The 26,943-nt window shown below is 41.7% G+C and overlaps 1 protein-coding gene across 19 annotated transcripts in view; it reads left to right on the top strand.

Moving 5' to 3' along the window:
- THRB (thyroid hormone receptor beta) overlaps window positions 1-26,943 on the top strand; it is a 419,564-nt gene that overhangs the window by 175,712 nt on the left and 216,909 nt on the right. For 18 of the 19 annotated variants that reach the window (XM_081521021.1, XM_081521009.1, XM_081521015.1 and 15 more), the window contains one exon: window positions 11,093-11,164. The gene's annotated coding sequence lies outside the window, so the exon portion shown is untranslated. Of the gene's footprint in view, window positions 1-8,276; window positions 8,479-11,092; window positions 11,165-26,943 lie in introns of those variants that run through there. The other variant, XM_081521016.1, reaches the window with a different exon arrangement.

Here is a 26,943-nt window from a genome sequence, read left to right as displayed (position 1 = left end):
ATGGCAACCCACTCCAGTCCTCTTGCCTGGAGAATCCCATGGACCGAGGAGCCTGGTGGGCCACAGTCTACGGGGTCACACAGAGTCGGACACGACTGAGTGACTGAACACAGACACACAGAGATTACCCTGTTGCTCACTTTTGCCTTCGCCAGCTGGACGACATCAGCTGCTGTAAGGCTGGGGAACTCTGCCAAGGGGATTCATGCGTGTGTGTGACATTTACATCAACTGGGTGGGCTTGCAGATGGGTCATCTAAACCTTAATATTATTAATAAGCTACAGTATTAAGTTGGTCCACACAATCCATATGAAAAAGATATGTATTAGAAAAACCGGGTCTTTTAAGTTGGTTTTCCTTCATACAAATATGTTCAGAGGGTAAGAACCCATCTTTCACTGTTTTTTTTGTCTTTGCATAAGAGTTTTGCTTTTCTTTGCATCAGATTCTTCTTTTTCTTTGCATAAGATTCACTGAGGCATTCAGTCTTTCTGTTCTCCATGTTAAGTTAGAAATTTAACTCCTGAAATTGTCATGAGTCAAAAGAAAAGGAACAAAGTTTCCAGATATTTATGAGTCAGTGAATGAACAAATTACAATTGTTTAAAGACAATTTAGAAATTATAAAGAATTACATCAATACATTTTTTACAATAGCTTTTATCTAGTTGTAAAAGCAAGCCATGTGTATAGTGGAAAATTTGAAAAAAAATATAACAATAAATAAGAGATAAATAAGTAAAAAGATATAAATGATAACTAAGAAATAAGAATAAAAAATACATTTAATATTCACTCTTGATTTCACTAGCCAGTGTTTGTAGCTCCTCTTAACATTTTGGAGTGTTTTTTCCAAGTCTTTTTCTGTGCAAATGTAATGCATACATGCTTTAAAATGGTTGAATCCATATTTTGTTATCTGTAGTCTTTCATCTTGCTTTTTACGTTGAACATTTTATTGTGGTTATTTCTCACATTTTAAGTATTAGTTTTAATGATTGCACAATTACTTTATAAAAGTCTTCCTGCCAGCCTGGAACTTATGGACTGCTTCTGACTTCATGCCAGTAAGACAAATACTTCTGTAGACATCCGTGCATGTAAATCTTAGTTTGCGTTTTTGGTTATTTCCTTGGGAACATCCATGCTCTCTTGGAGTGAAAGCAGAAACAAAGCCTAGACTCCATGTCCTAGGAAAGAATTAAGCCGTTTCAGCCCTGTTAGATTCCTCATGATCCTTTTTTTGCTGAAGGGAAAAGACCAGTCATATTCACATCCCTCTTTAGCCCACAATATTGTCCTCAGAAAAACAGCACTACCAAAGTGAACTTTGGTGTTCCGGCCCAAAACATATTTTTCTTTCTTTGGGGTGTGGAGGATAAGCCAAGATGGCACCTTGCCCAAAACTGATCCAAGAACCTTGTGCAGGGAAAGTTTTGTTTGAGAGAATGGTTTTTTTTTTTTAAGTTTTCTTAAGGCAAAATGTGTTCCTGGGTTGGAAAGATAAAGTTTCTTCTCACATGCCTGGACTGGCTCCTCCCAACACGTTTGCTCGTTCTCCTGTAGACACACCACTTCGATGACCTGAGAAGGACTTTACACCCTGAAAAGAGAGATAAAGGAAACTCAAGAGCATGAACTCCTTTATCACAGAGATGCAGAGATGCTCAGGCTATTCTTCATTGTCAACTGTAGAACCCTTTGTTCCTCTTTCAAAAGCGTCTTTGTATTTCTTGGAATGAGCTGGCTCTCTCTCTCCCAGCTGTCGGAAACGCAGGAGAACTTCATGCTATTGTTCCCTGGAAAGTTAGAGGTGAGCCCCCGTCACGTGCTCCCGTCACCGCGTCCCCTCACTGCAGAGAGTGCTGCAGTGGTGCTGCCGGAAGTGTCTGTCCTACAGGAGCTGTGGTTCCTGTTCCCAGAGGAGCAGGACCTGCTGCCTTGGGAGGACCTTCCTCTCCTGGTTCTGTCTTGACTGATTATCACGTGACTTTGAAAGCAGTTCAGGGAGCTTGTTCTGGAAAAGATGATGATATCTTAGAAAGATCCATATACTGGAATAAGTTAACATAAGTTATGAAGTATAAGAAAAAGCGAGAAGCAAAAGAAAACAGAGATAGACGCTAATAATGAGCTGGAGATTAGGTTAATATGCAAATATATACCATTATATATTCAGTAACTGTTTATATTTGCCAGGAACTCTAGAAAATATTTTTCAAATTTAGTGGCAGTCTTCGTCCATGAACTCATTAAGTTTTTAATGGGATAGGATATGAAGGGCTAGAATAGAATGGGATAGAATAAAAAATATCAGAGGATATTACACAAAGTAAGGGTATTATTTGCCAAATTGTATGTTAACAAATGTATGTGTGTATTTACATCTTGGGTCATGATATAAAGTGTGTTTCTTACTGTGGCCATAGTAAAAAGAAAGTTTGAAAACCACTGACCTGCGGGTGTGCACAAATTTAGGGCTGAGTTTTCTAGAAGCCAGTGGTAAGAGGGAAACACTATAAAATTTTGCTGGTCATTTCCTGCAGCTATGCACACACACAAAAATTTTTTTGCTATTCTTTACAAAGAAGAAAAATGGATAGCATGCTAAACAACCTCTTTAGAGAAGACTCTGGTAATTTAAGGCTGTCTCTTTCCAGTTCACATAAATGACAGCATTGCTCTACACTCCACGAGATGTCTGAAATTTATCCTATGTGTACTTTAGGTCCTATCACGGCTCTTTACCACGTATGTCAATGTTTTTATGACTGCTAAGTGGGAAACATGAGCTATTTATCAAAGTCTCATAAGTAAACTTACTTTTGAAGCAAAATGTACATACGTTCCATTAAAACATAAAGTAAAATGCATGCATCCATTACATTAAAAATGGGAGGTACTCCGGAAAATGGTTCCAGGGACTCTTAATGTGTTGCAACTAAGTATACAAGTCATCAGCGTACTGATTGATACATTTTCACAAAGTATAAGCACCTGTGTAGCCAGCCACCCTTTACATCATGAAATTGAACATTGACGATTGAACATTGACGGGAAGAATAAACTGTCCCTCCCTTCCTCTCAGTTTCTCCTCCCAAAGACTGAACTTTCCTGAATTCTAAAACTACGGATTAGTTTTGCTTTTTTTGAGTTTTATGTAAGGGACTCATGTAGAATGTACTCCTTACGTCTGACTTGGTTTTGCTCAATATTATGTTTGTGAGGCATTCCATAATCTGTGATTTATACTTCATTGTGGGCATATATCCTCTCTACTGGATGATGAATATTTTAATCGTTTCCAGCTTGGGCTGTGAGAAGTGCAGCTATGGACATTTTTGTGTAGATCTTTTGGTGAACATGTATATGCATTTCTGTTGAGTTTGAGGATGAAATTGCCGTTCATAAATATATATGTGTATATATATACACACATACATAGATAGGTATTCAGTTTCATGAGATATTATAGTGTCTCAGAGCCTGATCATACGTGTGCCTGGAGATTCACCAGTGTCTCAGTAATAAGAACAAGCACAGACATGTTCCTTTGACAATTCCTTTGTCTTTATTTTGGAAAATTTGGAAAATATGGGTAAGTATACAGAATAAATGGGCTTCCCTAGTAGCTCAGTTGGTAAAGAATCTGCCAGAAACGCAGGAGACCCAGGTTTGATCCCTGGGTCGGGAAGATCCCCTGGAGAAGGAAATAACAATACCCACTCCATACCCACTCCAGTATTCTTGCCCAGAGAATCCCATGGACAGAGGAGCCTGGCAGGTTGCAGTTCATGGGGTCGCGAGAGTCAGAGACGACTTAGAGACTAAACCACACACCACCACATACAGAATAAAGGACTTCGTGGGTGGTGCTCATGGTAAAGAACCTGCCTGTCAACGCAGGAGACATAAAAGATGCAGTATGGATCCCTGGGTCAGGAAGATCCCCTGGAGGAGGGCATGGCAACCCACTCCAGTATTCTTGCCTGGAGAATCCATGGACAGAGGAGTCTGCCAGGATACAGTCCATAGGGTCGCAAAGAGTCAGGCACGAGTGAAGTAACTGTGCATACAGAATAAAATTTGAATCCCAATAACCTGCCACTCAAAGATGACCACTTTAGCAATTAATTGAATGTTCTTTGAGCCCTTTGCCATTATACATGACATTACATGAGCATCTTTGTCACTGAGGCTTCATGTGTGTGAATGTGTCAGTATATATATGTAAATGACTATGGATATATATCCATAGTCATTTATTTAAGATAAATTCAAAGAAGAAGTGCTGAATAAAAGAATGTGAAAGTGAAAAACCTCAGGCTTTTGATGCCCTCACTAACATTTTACTAGTTGGATGAGTGGGAAAGGCACACAGTAAGTGGGTGAATGTCAAAGAAGTCACAGGTAAGAAAGACTATTCTGGCACCAGAGGACTGGCAAGAAAGCCTCTGAGGATTCTCCTATGTCATGATTCTGCAGTCCTTGTTCGCTTTTTTCCTTTTAGAAAGAGGAAATAATTTTTAATCTTTTAAGAAATAGACTTTTTTTGGGGGTAGCTGCCACTGAATTTGGAGGCCTGTAGCCTCTTACTATTTGTCTTTATAGTTAATTACATTGCTCCAATTCCAACTGTGTACACTTGGTCAAAAGAATCATTACAAAGTTCGCTCTGGTCTGTAACCCGGACAGACATCCTCAGCACCCGGTTCTGCTGGCGCTCCTTCGTGGGCAGTGGTTTTCCTGCCAGGCTTTGTTTGCAGACCCCCTGGGGGTGGTTGTCCAGAGGGATGAATGCCATCTTTGTTCAAAGGGGCAGGAGAGAGAATAATCGAATTCTACCGAAGAGAGGAGACAGTAAGGCGATCCTGCGTTTCCATTGCTGTTGGAAAAAGAACAGTAAATGACAGCAAAATTGAATAGCTTGATACTTGCACGGTACAAATGACCCAGCGGAAGAGATGTGTTGAGAAGGAGAGCGGGGATTTGATCTCTGCCTTTCAGTTTTCAGTCATTGTCAACCACCAAGTACAAAAATTGGCTCAGCAAACCTTAGTTTCATCCAGGATACTAGACAGAGAGCCAAGATATTTTTTTTCCTGCTAAGTTGCCCAGGATTGATCTTTTGTGGATATGTTTACATTGGTGAATAAAGTCGGCATACTTTATTTTGCTACAGTAGTGCCTTTTAAACTGTGGGTTGAGCCCTATTTGTGGGTAAGGAAATCAATTTAGTAGGTTATTAGTAATTTTTCTTTAATTAAATAGTATATTATAAAGAATAGGATAGTGTTAATGAAATAGAAAATATCCAAATACATCACATGACCAAGAACATGATCTTACAGATCTTTTGTTTTCGTTAGATGTGCATGTGGGTGTGCATGCTAAGTCGCTTCAGTCGTGTCTGACTCTTTTCTGTCCTATGGACTGTAGCCCCCCAGGCTCCTGTGTCGATGGCCACTCCAGGCAAGAATGCTGGAGTGGACTGCCGTTCCCTCCTCCAGGGGATCTTCCTGACCCAGGGATTGAACCTGTGTCTTTTATATTTCCTGCATTGGCAGGCAGGTTCTTTACCTAGTGCCACCTGGGACACATCTAACTATATGGACATGTGTTATAGATTAAGACAAACTTCTTATTGTGGATTATGGTCAATTACAAATAATTACTGCTGGGAATTTTTTACATTAGAGATTTTTTTTCCTTTTCTTTTTTCTTGGAATATTTTTATATATACACAAGTTTCTAAAAGATGTATCTTTGGAATTGAACTGATTAAACTATGGGGTTTGGGGTTGAAGGGACCGGGGAGTCTTCATGTTCATGTAGATAGCAATTACCTTCTTGTTGATCAAAAGTACAAGTAGAAAAAGCTTGGCTTATCTGAATCTTTCTTTATTATGGTCCCATATAGAAGGCAACTGATAATGATGACACCTCAAATGTCATATGGAAAATACCCCAAATTGGAAAACTGCTCTAGTGACTTTCAAATACCAACCAACTCATCATATTTTGATAGAAGGATGGCTTATGGTAACATTACATACCCACTTGCCTGAGACTTTACCAGACAGTGGGATCACTGGCAGTTGATTATGATGACATGTGCTAATTGTCGACTTTTACTATGATTATTTAATAATAGAGTAAGTTTTCATGCATACCAAAATTTTCCCCCTAATTCAGCTTCATTCAAATCTCTATTTAATTGCTTTGAGTTAACATTAAGTGAACTCATGAACTTGAATAAGATCTAGCAGGTGACCCAATTGTGTATAAGTTTCCCGTATGTGGGAAATATGCATATAAGTATGTATATACAGATCCTATTAGTATTAATACCTTATGTTAAGCACATCCATTCATTGGTGCTTCATCCTTATGAAACCAAAGAAAGTGAGTGCTATAAGTAAAGATAGTCACTCTAGAAAAAAACAGTGGCTGCCTTGGAAGGGAGCTAGTTGAGAGGGGTTTGGGGATTGTGCTTGGACTCGGCAGGAAGGAAAGTTTGCATTTGATTAGTAATATCTGTGGGAAGGGGACAACAGTGATGACCATGCCCTGTGTTTATCTTGGAAATTTTTAACTTAGGAACCCTTTATGGTATCTTGGAAACATGAGCTGCTTCCTCCATTTCATAAGGAGCAGAAAGGAACAGCAGGTGGAAATAGCCCAGAATTAAACCTTTTATTTATTTTCCCTGTTCCCTTTTTTAAAAAATTAATTATAGTTGATTTGCAATATTGTATCAGTTTCAGGTGTGCAGCACAGTGTTCAGTATTTTCATACGTTCCACTTCATTTACAGAATCAAACCTTTTAGTGTCTCTTGCTCTCGTTTCATTTCTCTTCCTAGTCACCTGTTAATAGATGATTTGAGAGGATGCCTTACGAATGTTTATGTCTGTTTGCCCCTTCCCATTCCCACTGCTACTGTTGCAGTTTTGACCCTGCTGTCTAGATCATGCCCTGCTTCTGGCATTTACAGTGTTTGATAAGGTCAAGGATCATGGGCTCTGTTGAAAACCATGTGAAAGCTCTGTCCCATTTCTAGGAAAACTGAATGTCTACACAGACTCCTGTCAATATGTTCAAGCAGGTGGTGAGCTCCCCGAGGTCTGTGCTGAACTACAAACCCCTCATCTGTTTCTCTCCCTCCCATCTACCCCACAAGGTTTTATCAGAGTAGTATTTCTAACACACAATTTGGGTCATATTGCTCTCTGCTCAGAACCAATTCATTTCCCCTTTGCCTTCAGAACAGAAAGAAGTCAAATCTGCTTGGATTGGGCTCCAAGCTCTTTTTTTTTTAGAAAAATGTATTTGGCATATAACATTATGTAAATTAGGGTGTGTAACATGGTACATTGACACATTTATATATAGTAAGATGATTACTATTGTAGGGATAATTAGCACCTGTTACATCACATAATTGGAGAAGGAAATGGCAACCCACTCCAGTATTCTTGCCTGGAAAATCTCATGGACAGAGGAGCCTGGCCGGCTACAGTCCATGGGGTCACAAACTGAGTAACTGAGCAAGCATGTGCATCACATAATTATCCTTTCTTTTCCGTGGTCCCAGCTCTTTCAAGTCCTCGCCTTTGTAGCTTTTTTGCCTGGCCTCCTCCCCTACGTCTTCCTCCCAAATACACAGCCTCTAAGTCTAACCAGAACACTTGCTCCCTCCCTCCACGGTTCGTGCACTTTGCTCCCACGCCTGCTGCTACCTGAACATCCTTTTCTGTCTATTCAGGCCCTTTCTAACCTTCAAGCCAGCGTCTGTTCTGACTCTCAGATATTCCTGCAGATGGAGCTCTCTGTACCAATGAATGCCTTGTGTAATGTCCTGTCCATCACAGAGGAGCCCAGGTGTGACTGAGAGGCTGCCCCCTGAGGGCAGGACCTGAACTGGAGGATAAGAAGGGTAACAAGCCTAAGGAATTGATTTTTTTTGCTAGACTTTATGCATTTACTCCCTTTTTATAATTATATGATAACCGATAAGAAAGGAACTGAGAAGGCTTACTAACAGGTGCAAAGGAAAGGTATAAAGCATATGAGAAGTGAATTGTTGGAATTTGAATCTATAAGTCAAACAAACAAAAAAAATGCAGGGCTGTCCTTGTTCCTGGACATCTGTGGCCGGCTGAGTGGTTGTGAGCATCTTGGGTGCTCGCCTACGTGTGGGGCTTGGCTACTCTAGGCTGATCTAGAATGGTCTTGGTTGAGGCATGAGTCAACTCCATTCTGTGTTTCTCAGGCATGACGGGCTAGCCCTGGTGCGTCCTCATGGCAGTTACAGAGGAGCAAAGAAAACACATAAACGTAGCAAGAACTGTTTCAAATTTCTCCATGCAGCATCCTTGCTAACATCTCATTGGCTGAAGCAAGAGACATGACCAAAACCAAACTTAAAGGAAGCAGGACCAAACCTCTTTGGGAAGAGGAGCTCCAAGGGGCAGGTAGGGCTGAGGATGAATGCAATGGAGTTGGTCAATATCAGGCTCTATGGGATCAGACAGGAGACCTGAGACCGAAAGATAGAGAGGTAGATGACATTCATTTTTTGCTGTAAGAGTAACCCTTTTTAAATGAAAACTTTGCAATAAAATACACATTATGTATTCTCTAGTTCATTCTTTAGAGTTCATTTGTACATAGTTATAGGCTAAAAAAAATAGACCAAGGGTCATTTATAAATAACGTATTAATAAACCAAGTTAAAGGAGCTTTATTTATCCTTTAACCTTCAATTTGCATTAATTGGGAGCAGTCACAGGAAATGGTGCCAACCTTACCTCAGGTCAGATGGCTTAACAAAATGAACTGTTTCATGCCCAGAAATAAACGTCTTCCAAACATAAATATGAATCAGTTATAAAACAGAATCTTTTAGAAGTACAAAATAACCACACTGTTAATATATTTATGTCCCAATTGAAAGTGTGTCAAGAACACACATTCTGGGGGCTAAAGTTGTCCCAAGGAGTGATTCTCATTTTTGCTTTGAATCTTGTATAAACAAACCGGGATGCCTTCTTTGAGCCATGAAAAAATCCACAACCCCCTGTTTTCTGCAGAGAAGAAGGATTAAAGATGGGACTGTTTAAGTTGGAAAGGTCTGGGGCTTGACCTTGCTACTTTAAATTTCCTTCATCACTAGGAAATTGCTTTGAATTTGTCTGCTTGGACAACTCTAATTTGGTTTGTTCTTGGTTTGAACCACACCATGAAAGAGATGCTGTCTGTTTGTATTATAGCAAAACTTGGAAGCCACCTCAGTGACACTGTTTTCCAGTTTTCCTCTCTGCTGTTTTCATCTTTAAACCTGAGCTTGTTCTCAGTAATTCAGAATAAGACCCCTGACATCTCACTGCCTGAGTGAGAGTCCCAGCTAGTCTCTTTTTTACAGTCTGCCTTTCAGCAAAATTTTGAACCTTTCTCTGCCTCTCTTTTCCTCATGTGAACAACGGGGTTATTAATAATGCCTACCTCATACAAGCGTGGTGAGGATTAAATTAAATGAAATTAGGTGAGAAAATTAGCAAACCCAGCCCACAAAATGTTCTTAATAAGTGTTATATATTCAACTGCTTATATTATTATTAATTATTGAGAATGTTTAGGTTGTTTTCACTGACTCAGGTTCACGCATATTCTTTAAAATCCAAATCAGATTTATACCCTCAAAAAATAAGTTGAGGTTCAATATTATTTTCATACAAAGGCAAAGTTTGCTTTTAGGTATTAGTGTTGAAGATAGCGGTTGTATATCTACCCACATTTAAAGCCACAACAGTTACAAACACAAACTTCTTCCTGCCTTGTCAGTTCCTTAATGTTACTTGAAAAGGGAAGAAAATTTACAATGAGCAGATGAATTTTTAGCAAGCATATTGCCTTTTAACACACCTAGTGTTCACTCTGCATGGAGCCAGAGTACAGAAGAAAGAGCAGCATCTTGAGAAGCTGAGTGGGGTTACCGAGAAAACTTGCGCACGCACACCTACATATGCACACACACATAAGCAGCACAGAGTTTAACGGCATGACAGCGGCTTGATGGTGCTTGGCGGAAAGGCAATGAGCTAAGACGGAGCTAAGACTTAGTGCTCTCGGCACGGTCAGAGCGCACACATATCACCGAGTCCAGTGTAGAACAATAGATACATGTACACAGATGCGCATCGTACACGTGCGTTATAAACACGCAAGCACCGTTCCTTGTCCTGGAGACTCGTGTTGTGTTTAAAACAAGAAAAGCCTGCTGGAAAGATCCAAACAAATTCGTGATCTGACCTTGGAGTAGGTCATCAAGGAGATGCTCCATTTTGTTTGATTTTTTAAAAAGAGCCGATAATAACAAAATGTTGTCCGTGGTCCATTCTGGGTAGAGGGGACCCAGATGTTTGTTTCGCCCTCGCCAACCTCTGCTTCCCCGTGATTTCTACGCTCCTCACAACAACAGTTGTGGGACCATAGTCACTGGAAGAGCAGCCCCTCGCTTGCTGTGCAGACAGGCACTTGGAGGCGTCATCTCTTGCGAGAGCAAACGCCCTGTTTCTCTTTCATCTGTTTAGAAGACCCGGGGGGAGTGTCCCCAGCATCACCACACTTGCCACCATCCAGCGTCTCCATGGGGTCCGCACCCTGCCGACTCACAGGGGCACAGCCGCAGCTGGGGCGTGTTAGGACCTACCCTGGTCACCGTCCTCTGACACCCAGCTAGACAGTGTTTAGCACAGAAGTTCTAAATTGTGTAAGATTCACATTTGCCTTTTAGACCTCTTCCAAAGCCGAGAATCCTGTGCATAGAAAAGGGATTCAGAAACCCTGTCCCATCCCATAATGTGTTATTAGAATCCTTGTGTTAAAGTCCCTTTCTCTGAAACCGGCTCCTCTTTGGAATGGGATTTTATCTAAGTCTATTTGCATGTATTCAAAATCAGAGACAGCTCTGAAACTAGACCCTATTCAAACATAGAAAGAAGAACAGTGGCGGATTAAGCAAATGTTGGGGAACTTTAAAAAAAAAACACCACTTTTATTTATCTTCTTGTGTTTCTCTTTTTCTAGATCTGCAGTCTCCCTCCCACTGGCCGTCCTGCGTGGGTGCCAAGTTCCACAGGAGGTTTCATGGATCGGCAGGTCAGATGTCAGGCTTGTTTGCAGATTCGTGATTTTATGATTGTCACTTTGCGGCATTCTGGGAATGATCTTCTCGTTTGCGCATTGCTGGTGTTGTTAAGACAGTTTTGAACTCTGTAGGTATTGAGGAGAAATACAGAGCATTCAGCGGGTTAAAAATAAACATAATGGAGAAAAGGATGCTTCGAATTCACTTGGGGAGAAAAGTAATAATTGGACACAGAGAGTAGGGAGCCTGCTTGTCATTTGTTACGTGGAAAAACGGTGGATGGAGAACCACTGTTCCTCCAACCTCTCTTCCTCGAGTGCTAGAGAAGGCAGAAGGACCACATCTCTACCCTGGGTTGGAGCGAGTCAGGTAGACGTGAGCAGCTGTGCAGGGAAGACCCACTTCCTACATGGACAAGCCCCCCAGCCTCCCTCCAGTCCCCCAATGTTGACTATTTGGAATGCTAGGATGTCCTTTGGAACCCAGTTTGTTGATATTATTATAACAACGGTTTCAGTTTGTCTCCGCAGTTAAGATCGTGTCAGCACTTTCCTTTCTGTGTTTATTATTTTTAGCAGTTTAAAAGCTAACCAGGAAAGATGGCTTTCTGGCGGCGAGGTGACATTCCGGCTGGGCTGGGGTCTGTGGCGTCTGTAGCAGCCCTGGCTGGCGGTGGAGCCAGGCCTTCTGAATGCGGTCTTTGTGCCGGCCATCGCCAGCGCCTCTGGCCTATTGTCCAGCCGCCTCAGTTGGGGTGGCGCTATCTGATTGTCGCCAGTGCTAACATTACAGTGCTCAGGGCCCTGGCCTCCCCGGGGGCCCCTAGTCTGGCTGCCTCTGTCTCCCGGCCTTCCCTCCAGGGGACCAGTCCCAGCTCTTGTATCAGAAACACCATTTGTAATTTATAGAATGTTCCAGGGAATGGGATCGGTAAGAATCGGCTAGACCTGCACTTCTCCAACTTTTTAGTTTTTTTTTTTACAAAGAACACTTGAATGCAATCTTCCAGTGAAACACAGTTTGTAAGATACGAAAAAGTACAGCTGTTCTGTCGGAAGGAGAGAAGCCCACGCTGCTGCCTGCACTCCACCACCCCCAATCAAGGTGGCTGCTCAGGCCCCCAGGACACCTGCAACTCCTCAGAATACTTGCCCACTGTTTTCACAGGGCAGGCCCCTCAATTTTCAGACAAGGAAGCCAAGAGGCGTTTTATAGATGCTTAAAAGATGAGACATTAGTCACTTAAAAACTACACTGGATTCATCCATTTTTACCTTGTTCTGAAAAAGGCACGACTGTTCTGTGGTGATAGCAATCAAAATAGTGGTTACTTTGAGGAGAGACCAGCTTAACTGGGTTGGGGCACAGGGAATTTTCTGGGGTGATAGAAATGTCTGTCTTCATAGATGTGTGTTACATGGCATTTGTCAAACCTGTCTCCTTTTTGCTACATGTAAATTCTACCTCTGTTAAAAAAATGAAAACAACAAAGGAAAATGAAGCAAAAACAAATTAACTGAGAACAAAAAATTACTGAGGACTTCCTGAAATACTGAAAATACTGATGGTCTTTCTTAAAGCCGTGTACACTCTGTGTTGAGTGGGGTTTATAGTCATTATGCAAAGTCGGAGAAGACAAGAGGCCACGCTGCTTTTTCAACACTTTCTTTGTTCAATAATTACCAAAACCAGAAAAAAGGAATCTCAGAGAATTTCACACAACAGAACCCCTGAATACCTTCTGGCCCATAATGCCGCTAAAGGAGAATGTAGGGGATTTCTAAGGGTGGAGGTCCCAAGTACAATACTTGATTCATGCATTTCTTGGACATGGACTGTGGATAATGCTCGGGAAATTGTCCATAATTTTTTAACCTCTGCTCTTTCATCTGAATGCTCTTTTGGGACCTGTGAAATGCAACATTCCTTCTTCTATATCTTTTCAGAGTAGAACTTGCGGTGACATGTTGAAATTCCGGCCTTTAGTGACCTGAATAAAGCATCCTTTAAAATGGACATTTCTCCCCCAGAAATACTTGGAGCCAAGTCTATTTGAGTTTTTCTGTTTGTGTGTTTTAGAAAGTCCAGCAGTAACATGGAAGGTTATCATTTGGGTTGAAATGCTTGCTGGAGTCCTGGGCCCACGCAGATCAGACCCAGTGGCCAGCCCTGCCCTTTAGAGCTTGATGAGGAAGCTGGACTGAGAAGAGCCAGGAGGGGGTTTTAAACAGTGTCGGTGATGATAAGAGAGGGTCACGTGAGGCAGAGGCAGCAAGGATTTAAAGGCGCAGTGTAGTTCCAGGTCCCCCGGGTACACCCAAATCCACAGATGCTCAGGGCCCTCAAGTCCTCACGATGATGTAGTACAGTCGACCCTCCTTATCCTTGGGCTCCGCATCCATGGTTCAGCCAATCTCAGAATGGTCCAGAGGGTGCACTGTATCCTGTGTTCCCGCCTCCACGGCTGTGTGACTTTTCTTCAGGAAAAAACAAACTGCTCCTTCAGTGATTTCCCAGCAAAGGGCCATGATCTATCTCATTCACAAGATGCATCCACAGGACCGAAAATTTAGTTCACTCCTGAAGCTATGGCAAAGCTGAATCATTCGTCAAAGAACATTTTAAATAACATTTTAGAAACCCACACATACTGCACTCTGCCTGCATGGACACGCAAATGTTCCATCAAATCAAATTTAATTCAGCAAGATTTGTATCCAGCCAATTTAGGTTAATGTGCATAAGAGCAGAAATGAAATTGCAGGATGAAAGAGTCTGAGCAGAATTTGCTTTTTTGCAATTCAGTGCCATTTAAAAGGAGCTGTTTCTTCAAGTCATTCATTACGAGTCAGTTTATCCAAATGACAAATACCAAGAATTGTGTGACTTCTCCATTCCAGGGACTTGGGACAAGTGATTCCCCAGGGGCCAACGTTCTTGAAATGTTTGTGTGTATGTATGCATGTGTGCATTTATCTACAGGGCCAGGGGTGTTTGGAAAATGCAACATATGTGTACTTAGGTTTCAGTTATGCATAAGAATGAGAGTAAAATGTCAATAACTGAAGTCCGGTTGGTTGATATTTTTTCCCTCTGACTTTTGAAAATTAGCAACCTGAACCTTTTCGACCCCTAAATTGCTGACGGGGGCTGTGAACAAGTGGGAACACATCCTGATGTGAATTTTACCTCCTTCTCCCTTCCTCAGTTATTTTCTCTACTGATGCTTTGGGGCCAGCAACAACTAAGAAACTGGATGAAAGAAAAACAGCAAAGCCTTTAATGTGCATATTATTATTCTCAATTTCCAGACAAGGTGACTGAGGGGGAGGAACGAGGAACAGTGCCTCAGGATGTGGTAGCAGTAGGGCTGGGCTCGAATGCAGACCTTTCTATCTGTAAGCTCTTGTCTCAAGATCTGGTACTCTGTGACAAAAGAGATGGGCGGAATGGATTGGAAAATGAGACGGACGTTCAAGAGGGAAAGGACATATGTATACCCATGGCTGATTTGTGTTGAGGTGTGGCAGAAACCAACACCATCTTGTAAAGCAATCATTGTCAAATTAAATAAAATTTTTAGAGAAGAATAAAAAACTGATCATCATATTACACTGACCAGAGAAGAGAAATAGCTAGAATTAGAGAGAGAATAAACTACTATTTTGGGCCTGCCTATCGTAGAAAATCTTAAATAACGGTAAAAAAACAAAAAATTTATTTTTCTCTCCAGGGCAGTTTGGGGTGGTTCTGTTATCATCAGGGACTCAGGTACCTACTATCTTTCTGTATTTCTGTTCTCAAGCATATGACTTTATCTTCAGGGTTACCTCCTGGGTCATCATGGTTGCTAGATCTCTAGCCCTCACACATAAATTCAAGGCAACAGGAAAGATGGGAAGAGGGGGGCAAAAGGCACCCATTACCAGCTGGTTTTCCTCTCTAGGAGACTTTCTCTGAATGTCCCTTCATGGTTTCTGCCTGCAGTCTCATCTGTTAACTCCTGGTTACAAAAGAATCTGAAAAATGTAGCTGGAAAATGTACTTTGCATCTGCAAATAAAGTGCTGCTGCTGCTGCTAAGTCACTTCAGTTGTGTCCAACTCTGTGCGACCCCATAGATGGCAGCCCACCAGGCTCCCCCGTCCCTGGGATTCTCCAGGCAAGAACACTGGAGTGGGTTGCCATTTCCTTCTCCAATTCATGAAAGTGAAAAGTGAAAGTGAAGTCGCTCAGTGATGTCCTGCTGTTAGCAACCCTATGGACTGCAGCCCACCAGGCTCCTCCATCCATGGGATTTTCCAGGCAAGAGTACTGGAGTGGGGTGCCATTGCCTTCTCCAGCAAGTAAAGTGAGATCTGGTTATAAAGGAATGGAGTGGAGGCACCTAGAAGCCTGGTCACAATCAGGCAGCTGTTAAAGCCTTTTCAGTTTTGGAGAGGCATGGTCAGGGTGGTGCTTTGGAGGAAGTGATTTTGCAGCCAACTGGAAGCAGTGGAGGCCTCCAGTCTGTAGTGATGAGCTTTGTATTACTGAGGTGGCATTAGGGTCAGGAGAGATCGGTGTGATGGACCTTGTGAAGAATGCATTGACCAAGGAGAATGTATTCATTTATTAGCCATGCAATTCAAAACTGCGTTTCAACAAACACACATACACACACGTTTGTGAGGCGTGTGGATGTGTGTAAAAATACATTATATACATATTCATATACATGAACATATATGAATATGTTTGTGTGTACGTTACTGCTGCTGCTTAGTGGCTCAGTCGTGTCCAACTCTTTGTGACCCCATGGACTGTAGCCCACCAGGCTCCTCTGTCTATGGGATTCTCCAGGCAATAATGCTGGAGTGGGTTGCCATGCCCTCCTCCAGGAGGGCTTCCTGACCCAGGGATCAAACCCGGGTCTCCTGCACTGCAGGCAGATTCTTTACTGCTGAGCAACCAGAGAAGCCCATGTATGTGCATATATATGAGTAAATATATATATGTGCATATATATTATATACACATACACATATATATATATGAATGGAAACCCAGGAAAGACATTTAGCTAAATTTCCAGGAAACAGGATTTGGATAAACAAAAAAAATCTCATGGTGTTTTTATATACAGAACATTGGCTGGAAATTTAATGATGCAGTCTATGGACAATAGGTAAATAATGCACAGATGAATAATGTATGCATATACACAACACAAACAACATAAAACTTTTCTAGGGCTCCTCCCACCAATTGCAATAATTTTCAAACTTTGGCATCCCTAAGAAAAGAAAAAGGAAAAATAAAAAGGAGCTAAATTTTAGACTTTTAAAGGAACTAAGAGGTGAAGGTGCGTTGTAAATATCACTAAGAGGGGGTCATAAGAAATCAAGCTGGGGGAAATGGGAAAGTCGAGGTTGAAAAGGAAACCAGTTTTTCTTTCTTTGTCTCTGTCTCTCTCCTCCCACTCTCTCTTATTTCTTTAACTTTAGGAGGAGTAAGATCATGCATGTGGTAACCGTACAGACTTTTCATTGCTGTGCCAAGTCGCTTTAGTCGTGTATGACTCTTTGCAACCCTTTGGACTGTAGCCCACCAGGCTCCTCTGTCCATGGGATTCTCCAGGCATCAATACTGGAGTGGACTGCCATGCCCTCCTCCAGGGGATCTTCCCGACCCAGGCACTGAACCCTCATCTCTTACCTCTTATGTCTCATGCATTGGCAGGTGGGTTCTTGACCACTAGCGGCCCCGGGGACGTCCCAAGACTTTTCATAATGAGCTCCCAGTGAGAAGGAAGTTCAGCTCCAAGCCATCACCACATCCCTTATGTTAAGCCAGGGGGCAGCAGGTCATGTCTTGCTGTTTTGCAGATAACAAAATCAAAGCCTGTCTTCGGGGCTGGTAGGATGTAGCCAGGTGTTTGGGAACTCTTTGCATCCATGGTACATGCTACACCCACATATACACACTCACTTTGTGTGGGTAACCCACGGGGCTGGGCACAGTGACTGAGTTCATCAGTACCACTTTCTTGATCCTGCGTGTTTGACATCTTTGACTGCAAGGCAACATGCGTTTTCATTTTCGCTTTGAAAATCAGCTGAATAAGCAGAACGTGATTTTCTGATTCACACCCGTCTCCCCTCACCCCTCCGCTGCACCACCCAATGGCATCATGCAAAGCTAGTCCAAGGCCTGCTTTTTCCCACCACCCGATGGAGAGGAGCTGGTCTGACGGGGCCCTGGCTGCCTGCTGTTCTCTGTCTCTTCACAGGAAGCCTGTCGAGGCAAGCGCTGTAATTTCTGCTGTAATGTACTGGACAGAGTCTCTCATTAAGATGTAAATGCCTGTACGCTTATGTAGTAAAAGCACAAAAACATGCATGGGAAAAAGACTCCAACTGTAAAATAGTGGCTAGCTCGGTGGAGGGGGGGAGGGGGGAGAGGAAGGGAGATAAGTCACCGTGTTTCCCTGGTTTATTTCTTATAAAGAGAGAGGTGAAGCCAATAGAGCAAAGCTGGAAGGTGGGCCCATGTGTGTCTGTAATATTATTTTATATCCCTTTTAAAAACTTTTTCCTTTATGTTGGAGCATAGTTGATTAACAATGTTGGGTTAATTTCAGGTGTACAGCGAAGTGATTCAGTCATACATGTCTATTCTTTTTCAAATTCCTTTCCCATTTAGATTATTATAGAATATTAAACAGATTCCTACACTATACAGTAGGTCCTTGTTGTTATCTAGTTTATACATAGTACTGTGGATATGTTCATCTCATATTCCCGACTTATCCCTCCCCTCCCCACATTTCCCCTTTGGTAATCGTAAGTCTGTTCTCTAAGTTTGTGAGTCTGTTTCTGTTTTGCATCCTATTTTAGATTCCACATATATGCAATATCATATGACATTTGCCTTTCTCTGTCTGACTTACTTCACTTCATATAATTTCCAGGTCCATCTATGTGGCTGCAAATGGCACTATTTCATTCTTTTCATGGCTGAATAATATTCCACTGTGTGTATATATATCAATATATAGGTATATATACATGAAATATTTCATTGTTTATATGTGTGAACATATGCAATATTTCACAATTTAAAATTTTTTCTTCAAATTAAGCAAATGCCCCTCCTGTCAGACGAACTGAGTGGAGGCCTTGACATTCTTTTCTCCATCCATAGCAGTCTACTTGCGATCGCATATACTGCTTCTGTGTCTCTAATGTGAGGCTCCCTTCTAGCCCTGCAGTTCCCTCCCCTCTAATAGCGTCTCCTCACCTTCCCACACTCGATGGAAGCATCACCTCCTCTAGCCGCTTCGCCTGACTCCTTTCCTCTAGTGCATATCTGGGTTTGGAGGTTCTGCTCGTGTCTCAAAGAAAAGTATGCCTCTTTGTATAATGACATACATCACCCTGCTCTGTAAACCGAAGGCTTGTTTCTCTGAGGGCCAGGGCCATCACCTCTGAACTGCAGTACATCACTGGGTACCATTTACACAGTGTCCAACCTGCAGAAATGTACATGTCAGTCCTGCCTCCTTCCCATCAGAGAGATTCCCTTTATACCTCTAGCAGAATACCTGACCTAATTCACAGGCTGGAATAGACACATATTCACAGAGCAAACACTTGTTTAATGAATGAAAAAGCGAGCAGCCAGCCAAACTTGAGTTTCCTCAACGAAGACTTCTCCAGACAAGTGATTCTCAGAGTGTGGGCCTTGGACCGGCAGCATCTGCGTCACCTGGAAACTTGTTAACATACAGATTCTCAGGCCCCACCCCAGACCGACCAACTCAAAACCTCTGGCAGTGGAAACCCTGGAAACTTTAACAAGCCATCCAGATGACCGATGCATGCTTAACTTTGAGATACGTTGACTCAGGCTGATCAACACTAAAAGCAAAGATTTTATCTTGTGTCAGTTGAGTCTGAAAAGGGAAAGAGACATTGTCTGGTGAGCAATAAAGGTTGTTGGGGGAGGTGGGACAAGCAGAGACAATGGCGATGACGAAGACAGAGGCATGGTGTGTAATTCACAGGTAGATTATGACGGATGGAGTGAAGACGGGTGTCAGCTCACCCAAGTCTGCCTCTAAGGTGTTTGGATGTTTCCCTGACAGCAGTAGGGGGGCCATTTGAAAATTTAAACGAAGTAGTGATTTGACCCAGTTTAATATTTTAGGAAGAGCCCTATGGTTATGAAGGGACGGATGAGGTGGAACTGAGACTGGCTATCGAGGGCCAGGTAAGCTGCTGTTACTTGGCTTAGGAGCAAGATGATGGGAGCTGGACGAAGCCCATTCTGGTGGAAACGGAGAGGAAGGGATGGATTCAGGGAGCATTACAAAGTAGAATTGATGAAACATGGGAATGACAGAACTCAGGAAGCAAGAGAGAAGCCGTGGAGGATGGGTTTGTGTCTTAGGCACGGATGTACATCGGTACCACCGAGTGAAACAGAAGAGAGGAGCTTTGGGGATTGGTATTGTGGCTGCAGAAATGCGTTTGGACACTTGGACTCGGAGGTGTTTATGGAACATTCATATGGAGGCTTCAAATGCCCACAGATACATGCTGGGCCAGAAGCCAGTTCGGATGTTACCTACGTATTAATCATTTACACGTCATTATAAGCAGCGCTGCAGTAAATATACCTTTCCACAGATTTTGTCTTAATACTTTACAAAATGTTGTGTTGTTTTATGCTTCTGCAAAGAGAGTCCGGTTCATCACATCTTTACTGACATTATTTAATCTTCACAAATTGGATTTCCCTAGAGTGAGGTTACTTTAATGTGTACTTTTTCAATTCCTTTTAAGACTGGATATATTTCACTTTTATTGACTTCCATGCCAAGATTTCTGTTCATGCCATTTGCCCGTTTTCTGTAAGATACTGATCTTTTTAACCAGTTTCCAAAAACGCGTTTTCCTGTTAAGGATATTTCTGCTCATCTCATGTGTCACAAATATGTTTTTCCAGTTTTTCCTTTGCCTTTGCTTTAGTAGCAGATGGCTGTTCCCCCTGCCTGGAACACCTCATCCGTCCCCCCCGACACTCACTGGGCTCATTGCTGCACCTCTTAAAAGTCTTTATTTGAATCTTCTCCTTCATTGACGTCTGGCCACCCTGTTTAATACTTCAGCCACCCAACAAGCACAAGACTTGGCACTTCTAATTCTCCCTCTTATCTCTACTTTTCTTTTTCCCATAGCACTCTCCATCTTTTCCCATGCAAACTCTTAACAATTTGTTTTGTTAAACATCAGTTTCTATCCACTAGAATGTAGACTCCTTGATAGCAAGGCTGTACAGACCTTTATCTGTTAGATAAATGGATGGATGGATATGTAGGTAGGTAGATAGAGAGATAATTACCTAAACCTAAATAATGCCTGGAATATAGTAGATGCTTATTAAATATCTATTGAATGAGTATGAGTTGCTCTTATATGTTTATCTATTGTCCTAGGGTTTCAAAATTTAATTCATATAAGTTTATCCTTATATGAATATATCTTTATATGAATATCCTTTCCCTTGCAGTCTCTTTCATTATTTTCATGTTTAATTATTTTTCCCACACAGGGATCCATTAAATATTCAGCTTGAATTTTTTATTTTATTAAATTTTATTTAATATTTTCTTGAATTTTTTAAGTTTCCTTAAAAGAATTACTCTCTAAAACCATCCTGCCTTCTCTAGAGTACATAGTGTGAGATGAAGCTCTAACTAGGTATGTTTCCCCAAACTGTCAATTTTATCTCATTTTTTAAACTACAGCATCACTCTGTCATTAGTTTATACATCTACCTTTTAAAAATTCTATTTTAAATTCATACAACAGCATTTGATTAAAACCTAGAATAGTTTGATGGGGATTAGACCATTCCATTATCTACTGATCAATGTTTTAAACCTTTATGTTCAGGATTTACCAACAGTTTTATAATAAGTTTTTGGTTGAACTAGGTGCAAAATTCAAATTTCTTAATCCATAAATATATTCATTAAAATCAGGAAAATGAGAGGGTTCTTCAACATTTATTTGAAAGAACAAAAAGTTCATCCAAAATGTACAAATTACCTACATTTGTATTAAACACAGTTTTTGCAATTGTTGATTTCTGTGTTGTGTCAACTTATTTCATGAATGCCCTTAAGACCACTTAAGACCATGTTGATTAGACAGCTTTTTCTTAAGATATTTGGAGGGCATACCAAGACACAATAATTTCTGGTTTGGAACTGTGCTTTCTGCTAATAATAGATGGAACAGCTAGTTTTCACCACCCTTTGGGAAAATATGTTGTAAAATATTTATTAAGCTTTTCTCTATGCAAAACATCATGCTATGCCAATGGAAGGTACAAAAAGTACTGCCAATTATACTTCCTCAGAGAAACTTAAAATTAGTTGGGAAGTCAACATACATATGCCAGAAAAGGTAAACGGTAATTTTAGTTATTCATTATTTATGTTTTTGGTGAAATGATTCATAATTCATGAAAGAAGAGGAAGAAATGATGGTAGTTGCAGTGACCTATGAAACCTTTACTGAAGGGGCTAGAATTTGAATCGGGCCCAGAAGAATAAGCAGAATCTGACTTCTCTCAAAGAGGAGAAAGGGAGAGGAGGCTTAATAGTTTTAAATCTATTTCCAACATTTAACAGTTGGTTTTGTTTTTTGTTTTTTCATGTTTCCATTATTGTTGTATTACGCTTTAATATGTGTCTGAACAGTTTTTCACTTCTGTTTCAAACATTTTATATACTCACCTAACATTGAAGTTGAATCAATGAGGAAAATCTAGTAAGGACAGTTATATTTAGTTGTTGTTTTGCTCATCAGTCACGTCCGACTCTTTTGCAACCCCATGGACTGTAGTCTGCCAGACTCCTCTGTCTGTGGGATTTTCCAGGCAAGAATACTGGAGTGAGTTGCCGTTTCCTTCTCCAGGGGATCTTCCTGACCGAGGGAGCAAACCCGCATCTTCCGCGTCTCCTCCATTGCGGGTGTATTCTTTACCACTGAGCCACCAGGGAAGCCCGTCATATTTAGACTGGTTACCCAAAGATGGCAGCAAGCATGCTCCCTGCTCTGTTTAAACCACTGGCAATTAATGGAGGATGGGCCAGTCACCTTGATTTTCAGTGTTGTTTTTCCTTTGAGAGGAAGCATTTGATGGGGTAGGTATCATGTCAAGCATTAGTTATCACTGATAATCGGTCACAAGGAGCAATGGTGAGCTGTTTATCTCACATAATCTAGAGAACTTCATTTAGTAAGGAGCATAACTTTTTTCTCTCAGGAAATCTTTTATGCTAGTGATTAATAAATTAATAAATAACAGTCCATACTAAAGGAAATCAGTCCTGAATAGTCATTGGAAGGACTGATGTTGAAGCTGAAACTCCATTACTTTGGCCACCTGATGCGAAGAACTGACTCTTTGGAAAAGACCCTGATGCTGGGAAAGATTGAAGGCGGGAGGAGAAGGGGATGACAGAGGATGAGATGGTCGGATGGCATCAGCCACTCAATGGACATGAGTTTGAGCAAGCTCCGGGAGTGGGTGATGGACAGGGAGGCCTGGCGTGCTGCAGTCCATGGGGTCACAGAGAGTCGGACACGACTGAGCAACGGAACTGAAAACTGAATAAATAACAGAATTCATCTGATAGACTAAGTATTTGACTTCTTTCTCTTCTACTACTTCTTATTATTGCCTGAAAGAGAATCAAAGGCCGACAGCCAAAAACTGGAAGCAGGAGTTTAATCCACAGTCTGAAGACACAGACCATTGACTAAATCAGAACTTGCTGCAATTATTCAGTTTATTCATCTTGTCTAGATGTCCTCCTTTAATACAAAATACTATTATACATATCTTGCATTTTTCATTTAATCAGAAATACTTTAAGACTTATTTTGCAGCAAGGTAGAGATAGCATTGGAATATGCCTATTCTAAGAGTGCTAACCTACTTGATTTTCTGGTAATTTCTGAGAGCCAGAGACAGAAAATCTGACATATTGCATGTAGCAACCAGTAGAGACCTTCAGTTTTCTAGTTTAAGCTTGGCCTCAGTTCGTTTGAATCTTGGCTCTTTGGGCTGCCAATATGGCCATCTTAGTAAATGATATGGTTCGTATTTTTATTTCATATGTTGCTAACGAAAAGCAATTGTCTTCTCCATTAAAATTCAAAGATAGTAGGAGTTGAAGGTAAAAAGTTAACCCATATACAGTTTTCTGCATATGTAGTATGCATATCATGCGCGTGTTAAGTCACTTCAGTCATGTTTAACTCTTTGCAACCCTATGGACTGTAGCCTGCCAGGCTCCTCTGTCCGTGGAGAACCAGGCAAGAATACTGGAGTGGGTTGTCATGCACATCTTCAGGGGGTCTTCCCAACCCAGTGATCAAATCCGTGTGTCTTATATCTCCTCCATTGGCAGGCAGATTCTTTACTGTTAGTGCCCCCTGAGAAACCCATGCATATCGTATTTCATGATTGAAAAAGAGGTAGAGCAGAAGAAATAAGCATAAGAAGATGGGAAAATGATATCTAGTAACAACTAGCAACAGAGTTCCTCTAAGGAAAGGAACTGTATTTACTTGGGAAACGTGAACCGTGTGCTTAGAGGTGGAAACATAAATCTGCAAGGGATCTGGCTGAGAGTGAAACTGTTTTGCTGGAGGCGAGGGGAAGTTTGCACCATTACTCCGGAGAAGAGAGGGAGATGGAGATGGAGTCAGAGGTGGACTTGGGGGTGAAGCTTGAGGCGGAGGGAGGCGGAGAGACAGCGGGAGAGAGAGGAGATGAGCGAATGAGTGGGCAATAGTGGGCAAAGCATCAGAGAGACGACAGAGGCTCAAAGGTAATCATTCCAAGGACAAGGGAGCCGGGCGAGCTACAGTCCATGGGGCCACAAAGCGTGGGACGTGACTGAGTGAGAGCACACACACACACACACACACACACACACACACACACACACAAGGTAGTGAAGTGACTCCTTCACTCTGACTCCTGAGATCCTCAGTAAAGAAGCGGAAATGTTTGGTGTTTCTAGATCTGTTATACAGAACCTACTTTTGACTCAGGTCCTGGGGTGAAGCTGAGGCAGCTCATGTGCCCACAAATGCCTGAGGTGGCTGGGAGCAGATGGTAGCAATCTTTCAGAATGGGGGTTCAGGCCAAGGGGAAGGTGGCAGGGCGGGGAGTTGGTCTTTCATCAACCGATGTAGCCTGTGACAGGGGTGCATCTCAAGGTTTAAGGATCATGCGATCACCTGGGAGCCTTGCCATGAATATAAATTATTTTTTCATACTTATCAGATATGGAATGAGAGAACTGTGTTCCACTTTAAGCAAACCTTACACGGGAGTGTGTTGTATTTACAGAACAGATAAATTGAAGAACAAATATTTATTTAGCAAAATTCTTCTTTGCATAAGGATTCAAGATAACTGTTTTATGTAACTAGTCACTGAGTAAACTTAGATGTGTTTTGCATCCAACCTTATTAGCCATCCAGCTGAGGTGTCCAGGGGGCTCATTTGTAGAGATATTCTAGGAACGCAGGAGCTAAAGATGTATTTGACAGAACTGCTAGATAGTGACCTGATCCACTGCAAGATTCTAAAGTGGTTTGGTGATAGACTCTCACATTTAATTTCTAAATCCTCCCCTACTCTGATGAACTTCTGCACCTGGTACCATGACTGCTGGAGTATTCTAGCAGGGGTTCTCAAGAGAACCCATTCCTACTTACGTCAGCTCTTGGTTTCTGGTCACCCAAATTAGAATCCTAGAAATGGGTGATTTCCTGGAGATGGAAGATTTCTTAGAGATGGACTCCTTTGCCTCTCAAAGTGTGGTTGTGTCAGTCTCATGGCACCAGGCGAGATCTTGCTGGAAGTGCAGAATCGCCGGGTTCACCCTAGACCCAGTGAATCAGAATCTGCACTTTAACAAACTCCGCAGGGGATTCTTATTCACAGTAAAATTGGAGAGGGCTGAGTCCATCCTCAGGGGACCCCTTCACCCCTGCATGGGCCAACTGCCCTGAATGATCCTTGTCATCATCCTGAGAACGTACTGAAACAAAACCAAGTCCTTAACAGCTCTCATCTTGGCTTAGGGGCGCTGTGGTCATTTCAAAGGGCAGAAGTGCTGTTCCCAGGAAACAGAGAACAGGATCCGAAGAATCCGCTTAGGAACTTTGGTTGCCTGGGGCCTGCGTTTGTTAGAACAAGTCAGCTTGTTAAGGAAAACCTGATGATGGTCACTTCATCTGTGGGCCACCTCACCCTCATCAAAATGAATGGCATCATTTTACGGAAATCTTGGATACCGACAACACTGCACAAGAGTTGGGGAGGAGTAAGAAGAGGCGTGATGGGGCTTCCCTGGAGATCCAGTGGTCAAGATTCCGTGCTTTCACGGCAGCGCGTACAGGTTCAATCCCCGGTCAGGGACTAAGATCCCGCGTGCTGTGAAACCAAAAAAACACGTCTTGGACTGAATAAAAATGAAAATACAACACATCAACGTTAAAAAATTATATGGAAACTTACATGACCACATGTAAAATAGATAGCCAACGGGAATTTGCTGTCTGGCTCAGGAAACTCAAACAGGAGTCTGTATCAACCTAGAGGGGTGGGATGGGGAGGGAGGAGGGAGGGAGTTTCAAGAGGGAGGGGACCTATGTACACCTATGGCTGATTCATGTTGCGGTTTGACAGAAAACAGCACAGTTCTGTAAAGCAATTATCCTTCAATAAAAAAAATTAATTTTAAAAAAAGATTACCAAAGAATTATATGGGAAAAGTAATAAATTAAAGAAAAAAAAAAGAGGAAATGGAGTGAATGGGAGACGTGTGGGGCATAAATGCAATGCTCTTGAGAAAATGCATGTATGGCTAAATTCACCCAAGTTCCACATCTGTACCTGGGAGATTTAATTTAGCCATTAATTAGCACACAGACGGCACTTGCATTGCAAAAGTGGCTGAGGATTAGAGAGAGGAGATGGAACTAAAGGCTTTGGTCATTCCTGTGATAGGTTCTGTGCAGAACTGTGAAACTATGCCCACATATTGTGTAGCCCCAGAAGAATCAAGCTCCTGTAACAGGAAATGTCTTTCAGTAGAATGTTCTAAGTGAATCACAGCCTTGGTGACAATGATGGAAATCAAGCTCCTGTAACAGGAAGTGTCTTTCAGTAGAATGTTCTAGGTGAATCACAGCCTTGGTGACAACAATGGAAGAGAAAAAAATTAACAATAATATTTCTTTGCTCCTAGGCAACATAGTCATAGTTGTCAGTTCAAAAGGAAAAGCTGAGGAGAGATTCTGGTGTCCCCAAGATGTGTGGACCCAAAGAAGAAAGCCGCCTTCCTGGAGTTCCAGGCAAAAAAGGAGCTTCAAGAATTTCTCTAACAGACTTTGTACATTTGCTTACTCCTAGGAAGGGTCACAGGACAAAGGTGCTAGCTGGACCTGGCCCAAGGCAAAGACAATAAAGTCTTTGTTATTTGATGTGTGTCGATTAGATTAACAAAAAATGATACTTAACCCAGTTACCTACTTTTCCCATGAACTTTTTCAAATCCTTCATTTGAACCTATGGAAGCTATGGTTTTGATTTAAAAAGATAAAAGGGTTTAAGCTTCTAATACTGGTTTGTTTTCCTGGCTCAATGATTAAGGGGACAAACTGAAATATATACGTGTAACGTTGTTTCTGTCTAAATCAGTATTTTAC

This window comes from Giraffa tippelskirchi, chromosome 8 (genome assembly GCF_054371585.1).
Source record: "Giraffa tippelskirchi isolate mGirTip1 chromosome 8, T2T-mGirTip1v1.2.pri, whole genome shotgun sequence".
NCBI classification, from domain to species: Eukaryota; Metazoa; Chordata; class Mammalia; order Artiodactyla; family Giraffidae; genus Giraffa; species Giraffa tippelskirchi.
The sequence above is the reverse complement of the archived record's forward strand: the minus strand, read 5'-3'. Positions and strand labels throughout refer to the sequence as shown.